Source organism: Ahaetulla prasina, chromosome 7, assembly GCF_028640845.1.
Source record: "Ahaetulla prasina isolate Xishuangbanna chromosome 7, ASM2864084v1, whole genome shotgun sequence".
Taxonomy (NCBI): domain Eukaryota; kingdom Metazoa; phylum Chordata; class Lepidosauria; order Squamata; family Colubridae; genus Ahaetulla; species Ahaetulla prasina.
Window position 1 is genome coordinate 87634275 of NC_080545.1, and position 17097 is coordinate 87651371.

The window sequence follows — 17097 nt, forward strand, 5'->3', positions numbered from 1 at the left end:
CACAAAGTCAATACATGTTTACATCTTACCCAAAAAATCCCTGACAGCTATATTGTAAAAGGAAGCTTTCTTGGACATTTTCTGTCAATATAAATACACTGCCTTGACACCCATGTGCTTTGTCATGCTACCTACTCATAATCCCAGTCTCAAGAGTTTTAATTATCTTTCCCAGCCATCAGGATTTGCATTTGGATTGTCTCTTGGTTTTTCATTGCTAATCTGTCACGTGCCTTTCGCTCCCGCAGGTGGGATGACAATTGGTCATTCTCTGTTTATACGATGACAAGTCTTTTATTCATGCAGCGCTCAAATAGTTGACTTCAGAAAGTTGAACCTCAAGAGATTAAATTTATTTTATTTAATCACGTTTGTGTTAAAAGTCTCTTTGCTTTTCCCTGGATGGCTTGAATCATCAAAATTCAACCCCAAAAAATGCATTATATTTCCTCGCACATAACCATACTTTTCACAGGTTACAGTCCCCATATGACCAGCTCAGTGATAAGGAGGACGATAAGTGGGAGCAGACTCGGTGGAGAATAAGTGGCTGAGGAAGGTGACAGAACAGGAGGTAAACTTGATGAACGTATCTTTTCTTTTATATACACTGAGAACATACGCACCAAGACAAATTCCTTGTATGTCCAATCACACTTGGCCAATAAAGAATTCTGTTCTGTTCTGTTCTGTTCTGTTCTGTTCTATACTAAACAAAGGAAGACAAGGGAAGACAAGCTCTTCTAATCTCCACTTGGAATAAAGGCCTCTACAAGAGGGCCTCTTTGGATGACTTGCATCTGACATGAACAGTTGGCAGTTTTAGAGAACTGACCCCAGATGCAAGTGTGTTCTCAGCTACAGAATAACCTCTGGTGTGGGTATTTTTCTAGATCAGTGGCTTCCAACATTTTGGGCACCAGGAATCGATTCCATGGAGAAAGGTTTTTCCATGAACCGGAGGGAGCGTGGTTTCACGTGCTGTTTGCATCCCATGAATGGGGCTTTGCTGGTTTTCACGGACTGGTTTCTGGCATGCCATAGACCGATGGCAATCCACGGACTGGAGGTTAGAGACCCCTCTTCTAGATTATTATTGTTGTTGTTGTTAGTTGCGAAGTTGTGTCCGACCCATCGCAACCCTATTGTCGTGTCCCACTCCTCCGCTGACGGCTGGGTCAGGGAAATCCGAATCAGGCTTGCCTCTGCAGCTCTGCCCAAAGTCCTAGCAAAGTCCTCAGAGCAGGCAGGAGACCAGTAAGTGACTTCAGCAAGATAAGTTCGACTTTTGCCTGACTCAGAGACTGCCAGAAAGTAGATCCTTTATATAGGCCATGGGGTGTGGCTCCATGACTCAGCACTCATTAAGGCCTGCCCCTCCCTTCCTTCTGTTGCCTCCGCCTCTCCAATCTTCTGATGCGAGGATTACTCCAATCAGCTGTTGTTGGGAGTAAACCCTCCTCAGGCTCACCTGCTGTGGAGGAGGGGGAGGGGTCTAGCTGCTCCGCCTGCCTGGGCATGGAGTCAGGGCTGGGGCAGGGAGATGCTCCTTCTTCTGCAGTTTGTGTGGGCATGGAGCCAGGACTTGGGCCGGGAGGCATACATTCCTCAGTGTTCGGGAGCAGGTAAGAAGGCCGCAGCTGCTCTGAGGGCGGGCAAGACACAACACCTATGGACAACATTCCTCCAGGCCTCCTTCTCCTCTACCATCTTCTGGAGTCCATTTAAGCTCATCCCCACTGCTTCAGTGACTCCACCCAGCCACCTCATTCTCTGTCATCCCCTTCTTCTTTTGTTAGGGCTCTGCAAAGTGTCCTGAGCTTGAAATAGCCATTTCATCTCTTCTCCATTTTGAAAACAAAACAAGCACCCCTTTCATACAAAATGGTGGGTGGTGTGTTTTGTTCCTGGGAGCAATGTAAACTCAGACGAGTAAGTCTCCTTCCCCACCCTCCCGCCCACTGGCCTTTAACCACAAATATAGGTGTGCTAGGGGGTTGATACTGAATGCTCCTTAATACTAGGCCTAGAGAAAAATGGGTAAAAAGCAAACAATTATTCTGCAACGTGTTGTCTGCTTTTTTTGTGAGATTTTTCTTGAATGTATGTCATTTTGAAAAACTGTGGTCATTTTTCCCCTGTATGTTGTATTGTAGGTAGCAGTCCTGTAGATCAGGGGTCTCCAACTTTGGTCCCTTTAAGACTTGTAGACTTCAACTCCCAGAGTTCCTCAGCCAGCTTTGCTGGCTGAGGGACTCTGGGAGTTGAAGTCCATAAGTCTTAAAGGGACCAAGGTTGGAGACCCCTGCTGTAGATTATCACTCCAATTACTTTTCCTGACTCAGGACAAGATAACTGGGCTTGTTTTGAATTTCCATGGCTTCCTTCTGGCACAACACTTATTTTCCACTATGGAATTGAGTTCATTTAAGACACCGTAGTAAAGTCCTCTGAGCATTTCTCCTGCCCTCCAATTTCCAGCACAAAAACATATGCATAGTTTGAGCCCCAAATGTTACTTAAGCCTGGCCCATGCGCATGCACAGAGGCGGCGCATGTGAACAAAGAGCGCACTCATATTTGCGAACCAGTAGGGAAGGTAACTGAACCCCACCGTTGGTTCCTTTGTACAAAAGAAACTTCATTGTGTTCTTCAAAAGAAAGTACAAAAGGAGGAGAAACTCGCTTGGCCTGAATGGTGGATGAATTTATCTAATTCACAAACCTGCACGTTAACAGGAGTGCACTTTTTATATTTACGGGAAATATTTTGCGATTTAATAAGTTGAGCTGTTAATAATAGACAGGGGGATATTTATCAAATCTGTAGATGCTGCACAACTGAGTGGAATTGCTAAAGACAACAAAGTCAATCTGGGAACTAGAAAGCACAGGACTAACTGAGGATATGTCTAAGGGTGTCATGGTCACCTTTGTCAAGTGCCTGAAAAGATGTCAAATGGGAAGGAATTGAATAATGGTCTTCGATTACAGAAAGACAGATTCAAACTGATAAGCAAACATTTTCAACTGAAGAACTGTTCAGCAGTTGAACTAGTGCCCTAGCTGAGTAGCTGGCATTCCTTTGTAGGATGCCTTCAAACAGAGGTTGGAGGGACACCTATTCATTATGCTTCTATTTGGTACTGCTAGAAGAGAATATCTGTAGCTCAGGGTTGAACTGTGGGGCTTTTGGTGCTCTCTGAGCTTGGTAGTTTTCTTGCAGATGTTTCATTACCAAAGTAGATAAAATCATGAGTGAGCTAGTATAACCTAGTTCGGTAATGAAACATCTGCAAGGAAACCACCGAGCTCAAAGACCACCAAGGACTACACACTTCTATTTAGGTTTGTGCACTGGAAATGGAATAGGTCTTGGTCCCTAGACCAGTGGTCACCAACTGGTAGTCCGTGGACCACTGGTGGTCCGTGAGAAAATTTTGGTAGTCCCCAGAAAAAATTATTTGCATTTTTTATATTGCATTAAATTAGGGGTCCTCAAATTACAGCCCCTGGGATGGATACGTGTAATGAACGTTTATGTCGTGTCCCACTCCTCCGCTGACGGCTGGGTCAGGGAAATCCGAATCAGGCTTGCCTCTGCAGCCCTGCCCAAAGTCCTAGCAAAGTCGTCAGAGCAGGCAGGAGACCAGTAAGTGACTTCAGCAAGATAAGTTCGACTTTTGCCTGACTCAGAGACTGCCAGAAAGTAGATCCTTTATATAGGCCATGGGGTGTGGCTCCATGACTCAGCACTCATTAAGGCCTGCCCCTCCCTTCCTTCTGTTGCCTCCGCCTCTCCAATCTTCTGATGCGAGGGTCACTCCAATCAGCTGTTGTTGGGAGTAAACCCTCCTCAGGCTCACCTGCTGTGGAGGAGGGGGAGGGGTCTAGCTGCTCCGTTTGCCTGGGCATGGAGTCAGGGCTGGGGCAGGGAGATGCTCCTTCTTCTGCAGTTTGTCTGGGCATGGAGCCAGGACTTGGGCCGGGAGGCATACATTCCTCAGTGTTCGGGAGCAGGTAAGAAGGCCCCGGCTGCTCTGAGGGCGGGCAAGACACAACAGTTTATGTTGCTGCAGAGAGTCTCTCCCTTCGGAGTCTTTTTGTGCAGGTCGGAGGGGGGCAGAAATTCCGACTTTGGGTCTGCTTCAGCCTCCTGGTGCAGGGCTTTGGGTGAAGGCTGGAGGGAAGTGCTGGTGGTGGTGAAGAGCCGGAGGGCCTTGTTCCAGTGGAACTGCATCATGGCCTGGAACTGGCTGACTATCTCAGCCACTGAGCTGCCAGGCGCCGGTACCTCGTCTTGCACTCCCGCAAGTCTTCCCTCTGTTTGGAAAGCCTATGCTCGTAGTCCTCAGTGAGGTGCTTCTGCTAAGCCTCCTTCTCGGTTAGATCCAATGTGAACTGAGCAAGCTGTTTTGCCAACTCTTTCTTGTGGTGGCTGCTTAGCTCCAGCAACTGCTTCCCATTGGGGCCCTAAAGAGCCCGGGTGGGTAGGCAAGAAGTAACGAGTAGAGGCTAGCAAGGTGCCCCTCGACATGAGTGACATTGAATTGGTCACGCCCACCCAGTCACATGACCACCTTGCCATTCCCACCCAGCTGGTCATTAGGCAGATCATATTAGTGGTCCACGGGATTTAAAATTATGAATTTAGTGGTCCCTGAGTTCCGAAAGGTTGGTGACCCCTGTCCTAGACAAGGGGTGTCAAACTTGATTTCATTTTTTTTTTAATTTGAATTTATATCCTGCCCTTCTCCGAAGACTCAGGGTGGCTTACATTGTGTTAAGCAATAGTTTTCATCCATTTGTATATTATATACAAAGTCAACTTTTATTGCCCCCAACAATCTGGGTCCTCATTTTACCTACCTTATAAAGGATGGAAGGCTGAGTCAACCTTGGGCCTGGTGGGACTTGAACTTGCAGTAATTGCAAGCAGCTGTGTTAATAACAGACTGCTTAGTCTATTGAGCTACCAGAGGCCCCTCATTGAGGGCCACATCAGGGTTGTGTTTGACCTTGGGTGGGCATGGCTAGGATGGAGTGGCTAGCTCAACGACTGTTGTGTCTGCACCCCCCGAGCCGGTCCTCCTGCCAGAAAGTGACTTGGAAAGTGAGGGGTAAGGGCTGTCAGGACTTACCTCGGGAGCATCGGCTTCCCTGGCTCCAGGAGCCAGAAGCAGGCCAGGTGGAAGAGATAACAAGGCCTCCCTCCCCTGATTCTTCCCCCCCCCCCGGGCCACACCTCCAGACCCAGCTGATGGCAATCAGGCCTGGCTGGACCCTAGATTTCATAGGCAGGAGAGGCGGGAACAACAGAAGCAGGGGTGGGGCAGGCCTAGGAAGTGCTGAGTCATGGAGCCACACCCCACAGGATATAAAGGCAGTGAGAGCTGCTGTGTCTCTTCGTAGCAGGCAAATTAACTGCTGAACTAAGAGCTGAAGTACTGCTTGACTTATCGGCGTCGAGGGAGATAATGGAGCCACTTGGCATACGCTCGCTCTTTTGCTGCCAGAGCTGATAGAATAGAATAGAATAGAATTTTATTGGCCAAGTGTGATTGGACACACAAGGAATTTGTCTTGGTGCATATGCTCTCAGTGTACATAAAAGAAAAGATACGTTCATCAAGGTACAACATTTACAACACAATTGATGATCAATATATCAATATAAATCATAAGGATTGCCAGCAACAAGTTATAGTCATACAGTCATAAGTGGAAAGAGATTGGTGATGGGAACTATGAAACGATTAATAGTAGTGCAGATTCAGTGTCAGATTCAGATTCAGTGTCAGATTCAGTAGTGCAGATTCACTGTCAGATTCTGACAGTGTTGAGGGAATTATTTGTTTAGCAGAGTGATGGCCTTCGGGAAAAAACTGTTCTTGTGTCTAGTTGTTCTGGTGTGCAGTGCTCTATAGCGTCGTTTTGAGGGTAGGAGTTGAAACAGTTTATGTCCAGGATGCGAGGGATCTGCAAATATTTTCACGGCCCTCTTCTTGATTCGTGCAGTATACAGGTCCTCAATGGAAGGCAGGTTGGTAGCAATTATTTTTTCTGCAGTTCTAATTATCCTCTGAAGTCTGTGTTTTTCTTGTTGGGTTGCAGAACCGAACCAGACAGTTATAGAGGTGCAAATGACAGACTCAATAATTCCTCTGTAGAATTGGATCAGCAGCTCCTTGGGCAGTTTGAGCTTACTGAGTTGGCGCAGAAAGAACATTCTTTGTTGTCCTTTTTAATGATGTTTTTGATGTTAGCTGTCCATTTGAGATCTTGCGATATGATAGAACCCAGAAATTTGAAGGTTTCTACTGTTGATACTGTGTTGTCAAGTATTGTGAGAGGTGGAAGTATGGAAGGGTTTTTCCTAAAGTCTACCACCATTTCTACGGTTTTGAGTGTGTTCAGTTCCAGATTGTTTTGGTTGCACCACAAGGCTAGTCATTCGACCTCTCGTCTATATGCGGATTCGTCATTGTCTCGAATGAGACCAATCACTGTTGTGTCATCTGCGAACTTCAGTAGCTTAACAAATGGATCATTGGAGATGCAGTCATTGGTATACAGAGAGAAGAGAAGTGGGGAGAGCACACAGCCTTGGGGGGGCCCTGTGCTAATTGTACAGGTATTTGATGTGATCTTGCTTAGCTTCACCTGCTGCTTCCTGTTTGTTAGGAAGCTTGTGATCCACTTACAAGTCTGTTCCGGTACCTGTAGCTGGTTTAGCTTAGTTAGAAGAATGTCTGGAATGATGGTATTGAATGCTGAACTAAAGTCTACAAAAAGGACCCTTGCATAGGTCTTTGGAGACTCAAGATGTTGTAGGATGTAGTGCAGAGCCATATTAACAGCATCATCTGTTGATCTATTTGCTCGGTATGCAAATTGCAAGGGGTCTAAGAGCCGATTCGTGATGGTTTTCAGGTAGGAAAGCACTAGCCTTTCAAAGGTTTTCATGACTACAGATGTTAGAGCAACTGGTCTGTAGTCATTCAGTTCCTTGATGGTGGGCTTCTTCGGCACTGGGATGATGGTAGAGTGTTTGAAGCAAGAAGGAACATAGCACATCTCTAGTGATTTATTGAAAATATGGGTGAAGATGGGGGTCAATTGGTCAGCACAGACTTTTAAGCAAGAAGGAGTTATCTTGTCTGGGCCTGGAGCTTTTCCTGGCTTTTGTCTGTGAAATAGGTCCTGCACTTCCTTTTCTGTGATCACTAGGGGTTGTGAACCCAATGAAATGGGGTCAGTTGTAGGAGGCTTGGCTGTTGTTGCTGTGTCTGAGATGGGAGTTGTGGAGATAGGTGGCTGTAGTTTCCTTTCAAACCTGCAGTAAAACTCATTCAGGTCATCTGCCAGTTGTTGATTACCTTCAGCCTGGGAAGGAGGTTTGCCATAGCCGGTGATATTTTTAAGAGTTTTCCACATGTTTGCTGGTTCATTTGCTGAAAATTGATTCTTTAGCTTTTCAGAGTAGCTTCTTTTTGCTGCTCTTATCTCCCTTGTTAGTGCATTTCTGGCCTGATTGTACAGCATTTTATCACCTTTTCTGTAGGCTTCCTCTTTGGAATGTCGTAGCTGCTTAAGTTTAGGTGTAAACCAAGGTTTGTTATTACTGTGTATTCAAGTTCCTTGTAGGTACACATAGGTCTTCACAGAAGCTGACATATGATGTTACAGTATCTGTGAGTTCATCCAGGTCTGCAGAGGTATCTTTAAAATATTCCAATCAGTGCAGTCAAAACATGCCTGTAGCTTTAATTCTGATTCCTCCGTCCAGGTTTTCACTGATTTAATTATTGGTTTTATGGCTTTAAGTCTTTGCCTGTAAGCAGGTACAAGGTGAATCATGCAATGATCAGAGTGTCCTACAGCTGCACGTGGTAAAGACCGATAGGCATCTTTTAGTGTTGTGTAGCAGTGGTCTAGAGTATTCTTGCCTCTGGTGGGACAATTGACATGCTGAAAGTATTTTGGTAGTTCTTTCCTTAAGTTTGCCTTGTTTAGATCTCCCAAAACAATGGCCAGTGAATCAGGGTGTTTGGCTTCAGCCTCCATGATTTGGTCAGCTAGAGTTCGTAATGCCTCGTTTACACAGGCTTGTGGTGGGACATAAACAGCAATTAGAAGAAATGAGGAAAATTCACGAGGCGAATAGTAAGGTTTGCAGTTGATAATTAGAGTCTCTAAATTGTTGTCACAGAATTTGTAAATTATGTTAAAATCTTGACACCAGGTTGAATTAATATATAGGCATAAGCCTCCTCCTTTCTTTTGACCAGATGTTTCTGGAATCCTGTCTGATCGTTCAATTTGAAATCCTGGAATGTTCAGGCTGCTATTTTCAATTGATTCATTTAACCAGGTTTCAGAGAAGCATAGGACTGCTGAATTGCGAAAATCAGAATAGTATTTGTTTAAGAGGAGTATTTCATCCATCTTATTTGCAAGTGAGCGTATATTTGTTAGGAAAATTGAAAGCAGAGGAGTTTTAGTGCGAGTTCTTAGCTTGATTAAGATCCCAGATCGTTTACCTCGTTTCCTTCGTTTCCGTCGTTTGGTTTTTTTAGTAATCCATGGCTCCGTGGGAATTGCCTCCTCCTGTGTTAGAATCTCCTCCGTGTTTGTAAAGACAGGCGGGGGTGAGATTAAAGAAAGCTGCTCCTTAAAGAAATGTTCCTTAATTTTTAGCAGATGGTCTCGTGAGTAGGAAATCCGTAGTGAGTCACAGAGAACAATTAGAAATAAAGAAACAATTAGAGAGCATTTCACCGAGGCAGCCTTCGTCGGCGCCATCTTAGGTAACACAATAAAAGTAAATAGTGCCGGCTAATTAAGCCATTGCTCGGATGGAGGCAAGGGAGGACAGAACAACGTCACTCGTATTTATAGCCTGAGTGCTCTGCCAGCAAAAACAGGCTCCTGAGCTCTGTTTTCATGGGCAGAGGATTGTAGGAGACCGTCGCAGCCGAAAACAGAGCTCAGGAGCCTGTTTTCACTGGCAGAAGCACTGTGGGCCGGTCCTTCACTGTTTCCAGAGCAGCCCTGTAGGCCAGATCTAAGTAATCTGTGGGCTGGATCCAGCCCCCGGGCCTTGAGTTTGACATCCCTGCCCTAGACGCTCCCTGTCAATTATATATTCATGAATAATTACTCAGATCTAAAGGCAAATGGGAAAAAAACAATTAATATTTGTGGGATTGCATCCTTAAATCTGTGTCGTTCCTCTGATGATCTACCATTGGCCTAAAGTGGACCTCCCAATGAAGAAAGGAAAAAAATCTGTAGTCGTCTGCATTACCTTCAGCCTGGGAGACCACCGTGCAATTCAAGTCACTCATAAAACTTAACAAAGGCTTGAAACATTTACAACTTTCTGCAACTGTTAACGGCACCTTTACCAAATACTTTTATTAAATTGCAAATTTTATGTGCCAAAATGCCATGCACAATAAATTAGCAATGGCCTTATCAATCTCCTGGCGAATATGAAGGCGATTTGGAAAAGGGGGGGAGGAACAAAGGTAGGGGAAAAAAAAACCCAACATGTTTAGCGTTAAGGATAAATAAAGTAAGAAAAACACACATACTTTATTGCATTGTGTCAGAGGATTATAAAATACGTTGCAAGAATAATAGAGCACGAGGCACAATTGGTAGCAGCAAAAGGATTGCTTGATAATGGAAAAGACTAAAATTCAAAGTGAAGGAAAGAGATCATGTCTGGAAATATTATACAGTATTAAATCTTAAAATATTCCAAGGAGGTTGTCATAAAAGCTTTAAGGAAATAAAGCTTAAGCTCCAGAAGGCTTTTATTTTTTTGAAAGCCTGCTGATGATTTTCTTGGTAGAATTAACTGAGGGTCATAATGTTTACCCACAGTTTGCTGCTTTAATTTTCTATTAAATCCCACCCAGCCTCTGGAAGCCGTGGTTTATGCAGACATATCCATGGTTTAGATTGCGGTAGCCATTGGTACACAGTGAGAGTAGCAATAGCAATAGCACTTAGACTTATATACCACTCCATAGTGCTTTACAATCCTCTCTATATGGTTTACAAATATAAGCATATTGCCCCCAACAATCTGGCTCCTCATTTTACCAACCTCAGAAGGATGGAAGACCGAGTCAACCTTGAGCAGGTCAGGATCGAACTCCTGGCAGTGGGCAGAGTTAGCCTGCAGTATTGCATTTTAAAGGGACGCGGTGGCTCAGGGGCTAGGACGTTGAGCTTGTCAATCGAAAGATCGGCATCTCAGCGGTTCGAATCCCTAGCGCTGCCGTGTAACGGGGTGAGCTCCCGTTACTTGTCCCAGCTTCTGCCAACCTAGCAGTTTCGAAAGCACGAAAAAATGCAAGTAGAAAAAATAGGGACCACCTTTGGTGGGAAGGTAACAGTGTTCCGTGCGCCTTTGGCATTGAGTCATGCCGGCCACATGACCACGGAGACGTCTTCGGACAGCGCTGGCTCTTTGGCTTTGAAACGGAGATGAGCACCGCCCCCTAGAGTCAGGAACGACTAGCATGTATGTGCGAGGGGAACCTTTACCTTTTATCTTATTGCATTTTAAATATTGTGCCACCACAGCTTTTTTTTTTTTTTGATGCTAATGCTTGTGGAGGTGCTAATGCTTGTGGAGAACATCTGCCAGGGACTGGTGTGTTCTTCTCTGCCCATGGGAAAAATATTCTAAAGGCAGCAGACAACCATTGGAAATCTTCCTACTTGTGATTGCTGAAAAATCCAGCTGAAAAACTGGGTGCGGTAACAATAGATATGGAAAATAAATTTGTCGTGTCCCACTCCTCCGCTGACGACCGGGTCAGGGAAATCCGAATCAGGCGTGCCTCTGCAGCTCTGCCAAAGTCCTAGCAAAGTTCTCAAGGCAGGCAGGAGACCAGAAAGTGACTTCAGCAAGATATGTTAGACTTTGCCTGACTCAGAGAATGCCAGAAAGCAGATCCTTTATATAGGCCATGGGGTGTGGCTCCATGACTCCGCACTTATCCAGGCCTGCCCCTCCCTTTCTTCTGTCGCCGCCGCCTATCAATTCTTCTGAAGCGAGGGTCACTCCAGTCTGCAGCTGTTGGTAATTGACCTTCCTCAGGCTCACATGCTGTGGGGGAGGGGGAGGGGTCTAGTTGCTCCGTTTGCCTGGGCATGGAGCCAGAGCTGGGGGCTGGAGGTACTTCTTCCTCCTCAGCCTGTCTGGGCATGGAGCCAGGGCTGGGGCCTGGAGGCATACTAGGACATTCCTCAGCGTTCAGAAGCAGATAAGAAGGCCCCGGCTGCGGTGAAAGCGGGCGAGACACAACAAAACTCTCCCATCCACCCACAAAATGACTTACTTGGGATGCAGTGGGTACATCTTCTATCTTCACCTTTCATTGATCCATCCATTCTAATACCTAGACCAGGGGTCAGCAACCTGCGGCTCTTTCACCCCTCTGCTGTGGCTCCCTGTCACTCAAAATATGCGTCACAACCGACAATGTGCAACCGGCACGCAATTTATTGAGCTTTTCAGCCCCCAGTAGGCCAATCATAGATAAATCCAAGAAAAGAAAAGTTTCAGAAGAAAACAGAACATTTATTTCAACTACATATGCTAGTTTTGTGGCCGCTCAAGAAATAGTCAGGCACAGGAAGGATTTTGTGCCCCCTGGTGTTTTCTTTTCTGTGGGAAACAGGTCCAAATGGCTCTTTGAGTGTTTAAGGTTGCAGACCCCTGTCCTAGACAATATTTAAACTTAGAACTAAGGAGAAAATGTTGGATAAACATCTGTCTGAGATGGTGTAGGGATCCTGCCCGGGCAGGGGGTTGGACTAGAAGGCCTCCAAGGTCCCTTCCAACTTGTTGTTGTTGTTGTTATATTATTATTATTATTATTATTATTGTCGTTGTTGTTGTTGTTGTTGTTATTGTTATTATTATTATTATTATTATTACCTTCCTTTGAGAAAGAAAATAATAGAAAATAATAATTGGGTTGGTGTCAACCCTGAAGCTGGCCTGGCCGAAGCCATCTTGGAGCTTTTGTGTTGCCACACTGGAGAGAGGGAAAGGGAGGGGGGAATAGAGATAGCTGGGAATGTGTAGTCAAAATAAAATACTTTCCCCTGGGAACCAAGGACGTTCCACACCCGGCCGGAGGAAGGAGAAGTGATGGCATCAGACCAGCGGATACTGCATTGGTTGGGCCACATGACTGATTGTTTGGGACTGGGGGGAAAACTGTTATTTTTAATTAGGTGAAAACCAAGAGGCCCTTCAGAGTTGGTTTTAACCAGATATGTGCCAGTTTGATATTTCCAATAAAGCTATTCTTTGAGGAATCTACCTGCCTCGGAGTTCTTGCTTGTAATGGATCTATTACTTGGAACCCTGATAGTCAGATCCAAGCTTTCTTAAATTGTTTGTTCTTGACATTGTTTGTTTGTTTGTTTGTTTATTTATTTAATTTATATACCGCCCTTCTCCCGAAGGACTCAGGGCGGTTTACAGCCAGGGTAAAAGCACAACTCAGAAAAGTTAAAAAACATTTAAAAACTACTTAAATTAAAGGCTGAAGGAATATAAGACTATAATAAAACCCCAATAAAAACTTCATTAAGCCAGCCCTGCACGATGAAATAGAAAGGTCTTTAGCTCGCGGCGGAAGCTCCGGAGGTCAGGAAGTTGACGTATCCTCTGAGGCAGCTCATTTCAGAGGGCAGGAGCCCCCACAGAGAAGGCTCTCCCCCTGGGGGTCGCCAGTCTACATTGTTTGACCGACGGCACCCCGAGGAGACCCTCTCTATGGGAGCACACGGGTCGATGGGAGGCTATTGGTAGCAGCAGACGGTCTCGTAGATAACCCAGTCCTATGCCATGGAGTGCTTTAAAGGTGATAACCAACACCTTGAATTGCACCCGGAAGACCACCCGGAAGCCAGTGCAGCTCATGCAGGACAGGTGTTACATGGGAGCCTCAGGTTGTTCCCACTATTACCTGCGCGGCCACATTCTGAACCAGTTGGAGCCTCCTGGTGCTCTTCAAGGGGAGCCCCATGTAGACAGCGTTACAGTAGTCCAGGCGGGAAGTGACGAGAGTGTGAGTGACCATGCATAAAGAATCCCAGTCCAGAAAGGGTCGCAACTGGCGTATCAGGCGAATCTGATAAAAAGCCCCCCTGGCAACGGAGATCATATGCTCTTCTAAAGACAGCCGTGCATCCAGGAGGACGCCTAGATTGCGAGCCCTCTCCGTGGGTGCCAATGACTCGCCCCCAACAGCCAGCGATGGCGTTTGGCATTTAGATTCCAAAACTTCCAGTAAATACTAGCTAAGGATTTGCAGATTCAGCAACTCAGTACTTATGGAAACCACTTGTTTAGAGAAAGCGGGTTGTTTAGAGAAGTCTACTGACAGCCTGCATTTGAGACAGGGGTGGGATTCAGCCAGATCAGACTGGTTCGGGCAAACCGGATGCTAATTTTACATCTGGTTTGCCGAACCGGTAGTTGTAAGGACTGGCTGGCCCCACCCACCCTCCCCCTCCCTGGAGTCTCCACGTGGCGCATTTTGGATGTCAGGTAAGTGCAGGGCCCACGTGGAGGCTCTGGGATGGCAAAAAACAGGCCTCCTGAAAGTTCTAGAAGTCTGGAAACGGGCCTGTTTCCAGCCTCCAGAGGGCCTCCGGAGCCTGGGGAAGGCCCTTTTCACCCTCCCGGAGGCTCGAGGAAGGTCTCTGGAGCCTGAGGAGGGTGAAAACACCCTCCTCACTGTGATGCAGGAGGCCGAGTAGGCCACACCCACCATGGCCACGCCCAACCACCAACCAGGCAGAGAACCAATTGCTAAAATTTTTGAATCCCACCCCTGAGTGCTGTGCGATGGGGCGACCTCTTGTTACTTCCCCCAGCTCCTGTCCACCTAGTCGTTCAAAAGCATGCAAGTGTGAGTAGATAAATAGGTATGACTTTGGTAGAAAGGTAACAGTGTTCCATGTGCCACGGCATATAGTCATGCTGGCCACATGATCATGGAAATGTCTTCAGACAGTACTGGCTCCCTTGACTAAGAAACAAAGATGAGCAGTACCCCTTAGAATCAAACACAACTGAACAGGGAAACGTTTACCTTTAGTGTTCTCTAATCCTACAGAACTCTAACTCTAAGAGTTGGCTGGGTCCAAAAATTGTGATAAGTTAAAACCTAACTAACCACACTGTAGCTTATTATAGTGCAATGTATTGAGTCCAGCTAATTGTGAGTCAGTAAATCACACTTAAACAAATGTTGGGGTTTAGGACAAATGGCATTGATTGCAGAAGATCCTTCTAAGTAAGATTGAGCTGGGTATAATCCAGTAGATAAGGAATAATGAGTGCTAGTCTGTCTCAGAAACGTATCATCTGGGTTCACCTAAGATACTAGAATGAGTGAAAATGGGGTTATGTCAAGCATGAGATGGTGTGCAAAAAGAGATAAATTATTAGGTTGGAAATAAATGAGCTTCACAGGTCAAAAGTGTTATATGAATCATCAAAAATGTTTGTACTGAGATCATCAGAATCTCATACATTCATTACTACCTGAATGTGTTATATTTTCACAAAGAAGTGGTCCATCGGAAGCTATTTCTCAGGATTTTAACTTTTCTGGTCCAGGGCATTCTTTATTCATAATTGCAATGTTCACATTTACTAAAAACAAGTTTTCAGAGATAGATAAATTCACTAGACTTGGGATACTCAGACACATTCTTTGGAAGGTCTTTGCCTACTCAGACAAATGGGTGGATAGAGTAAGAGATATCCAATTCAATGGCTTCAGGGCTAAAAAACCACCGGAGTTTCGAGGACAAATTAAGAAAAATGACAGTGGTCCACCTATTCTATGCAAGGGTGGGCTGCTGGGGATTTGCAGGGGTTCAGGAGAACCTCTAGTAAAGATTCTGTGCAGTTCAGAGAACCCCCAAATCTCACTCCTGGTTGGCCCCGCCGACCCCACAACGTCCCTCCCAGGAGTCCCCATGTGGCCCTTTTTGGATGCAGGTAAGTGCAGGGGGTGCCTGGAGGCTCAGGGAGGGGGGAAAACGGGCCTACTGGAAGTTCGGGAAGGCCAGAAATGGGCCCATTTCCAGCCTCCAGAGGGCCTCCGGAGCTTGGGAAGACCATTTTCACCCTCCCGGAGGCTCGAAGAAAGCCTCTGGAGCCCGGGCAGGGCAAAAATGCTCCCCCACCATGGTGCAGGAGGCTGACTAGGTCACGCCCACCATGGCCACACCCACCCAGCAATCAGGCAGAGAACTCCTTGGTAAAATTTCTGAAGCCCACCCTTGATTCTATGTCTCACAAAGTATTCATGTTACTTCCTAAGAACCTTTGTCATAGGTTGTCTGGTCCAGGTGATGCTTAATGTAGGAAGTCCAGAGATAGACATTAAATGAGGAACATCCTGACCCACCATTTTTCTAAAGGTTTCATTATGGTTCCAGAAGTGACTTCTGCTTTCCAAAATGTCTTTTTACGTCCCCCCTGTCAAACCTCTCCAGTTTGTCTCTGGTTTTGACTGGTTCATTTCTATAACATGCTAAAACATTAACCTGTATTAACAAAATACACATTTTCTATGTTCACATAACATGGCCAAACAAAGAAATCATATAAAGGTCTAATGTGTAATCTGGTTCATACAACATGCTAAAACAATGACAGAGTTCCCAAATTTGTTGAATCATAAACTCCCCAATACAGTTTTAGTCAAGGTTAGCCTGTTGTGTAAATTTGTCTAAAGTGTGGGGCTATTATGTCAGAGGAAAGTAGATCCAACAGGATTCGACCTACATTTGAGAGGATAGAATTCTTTATTGGCCAAGTGTGATTGGACACACAAGGAATTTGTCTTTGGTGCATATTCTCTCAGTGTAAAATTTATAAAAGTTATAAATGATGAATCAGGATCATAGTCATCATAAATACATTCATCATAAATCATAAGATACAAAACTTAATAATAGTCATAGGATACTAAATAGGCAATCAAAATCATACTGGGAAACTAAATAAAACAATACAATTGTAAAGATACAAGCAACAAGGTTATTGTTCTGTCCCCTCCACCTCATCTAAGAAAACACACGTGTCGAAGAACGTCTGCCAGCAATTTATTTCACAATATTTCCTAATAGTTCCTTATGTCCAAGAATCCACGAGTTACTGCCGTATATTCCCTCAATCCGAAAAGAGAACTCTTGGAAAGCATTAACCCTGTGAATTTTTCCATTTTGGGAGACAGCCTCCTGTAGCACAAATTTAGGCTTTTCATCCAAACTTTTTAAAAAAGGCTTCTTTACATCCATTCCATATTCCAAGTCCTGATTACTTTGGTTAATTTCCTCCAAACTCTCATCCAAAACACCTCCATTTTTTTCCAATTCGTATTGTTGAGTAATTAAATACATTCTTTCTGTATAATCCTGTATAAAGTCACGAATCCATTCTTCTGAAAAAACCTTCATGGCAAAGTTCTTGCTGAAAATTCCCTTATAAAATACTTAAACAAACTAAAATAATCCAACAATCCACAGTCCAGTACAATAAGATAAAATCTCCATTCAGTTTCACTTTCTCAACAAGTAAACGCCATTTTATTTCATTGTGTTGATTGTAGATGAGAGAAAAAAAAATTATTTATTTTTTTTTAAAGAAAAAATAGAAGTCAGATTTAATACTTGCAATTTAAATGACTGATCTCCTGTGTTTTATTCCGTCTGCTTATAAATATCCATAACAATCAATTGAAGCAGAAGTGGTCGCTCTCTTCTCTGTCTGCTTAAAGCAGAAACACGCTGGGGCTGGAGCATTGCCAAAGGAATTCCAGGGAACTTTCCCTTTCGAGTTCCCCAAACGGGGCCTCTAGAGAGAGCTCTACCTTTCCTTTTTCTGCTCTTTCCCTTCCCCTTACCGGGAAAGGTACTTTCAGCCGTTGATTTCGCCAGCTTTTACAGAATCCCAGCGCGGGCGCCCTTAGGGCGTCCTTCGGAGAGAGCGGAGCCACCAGAAGCCTCATGCCTGCCAGGTTTCTTATCAAGAGT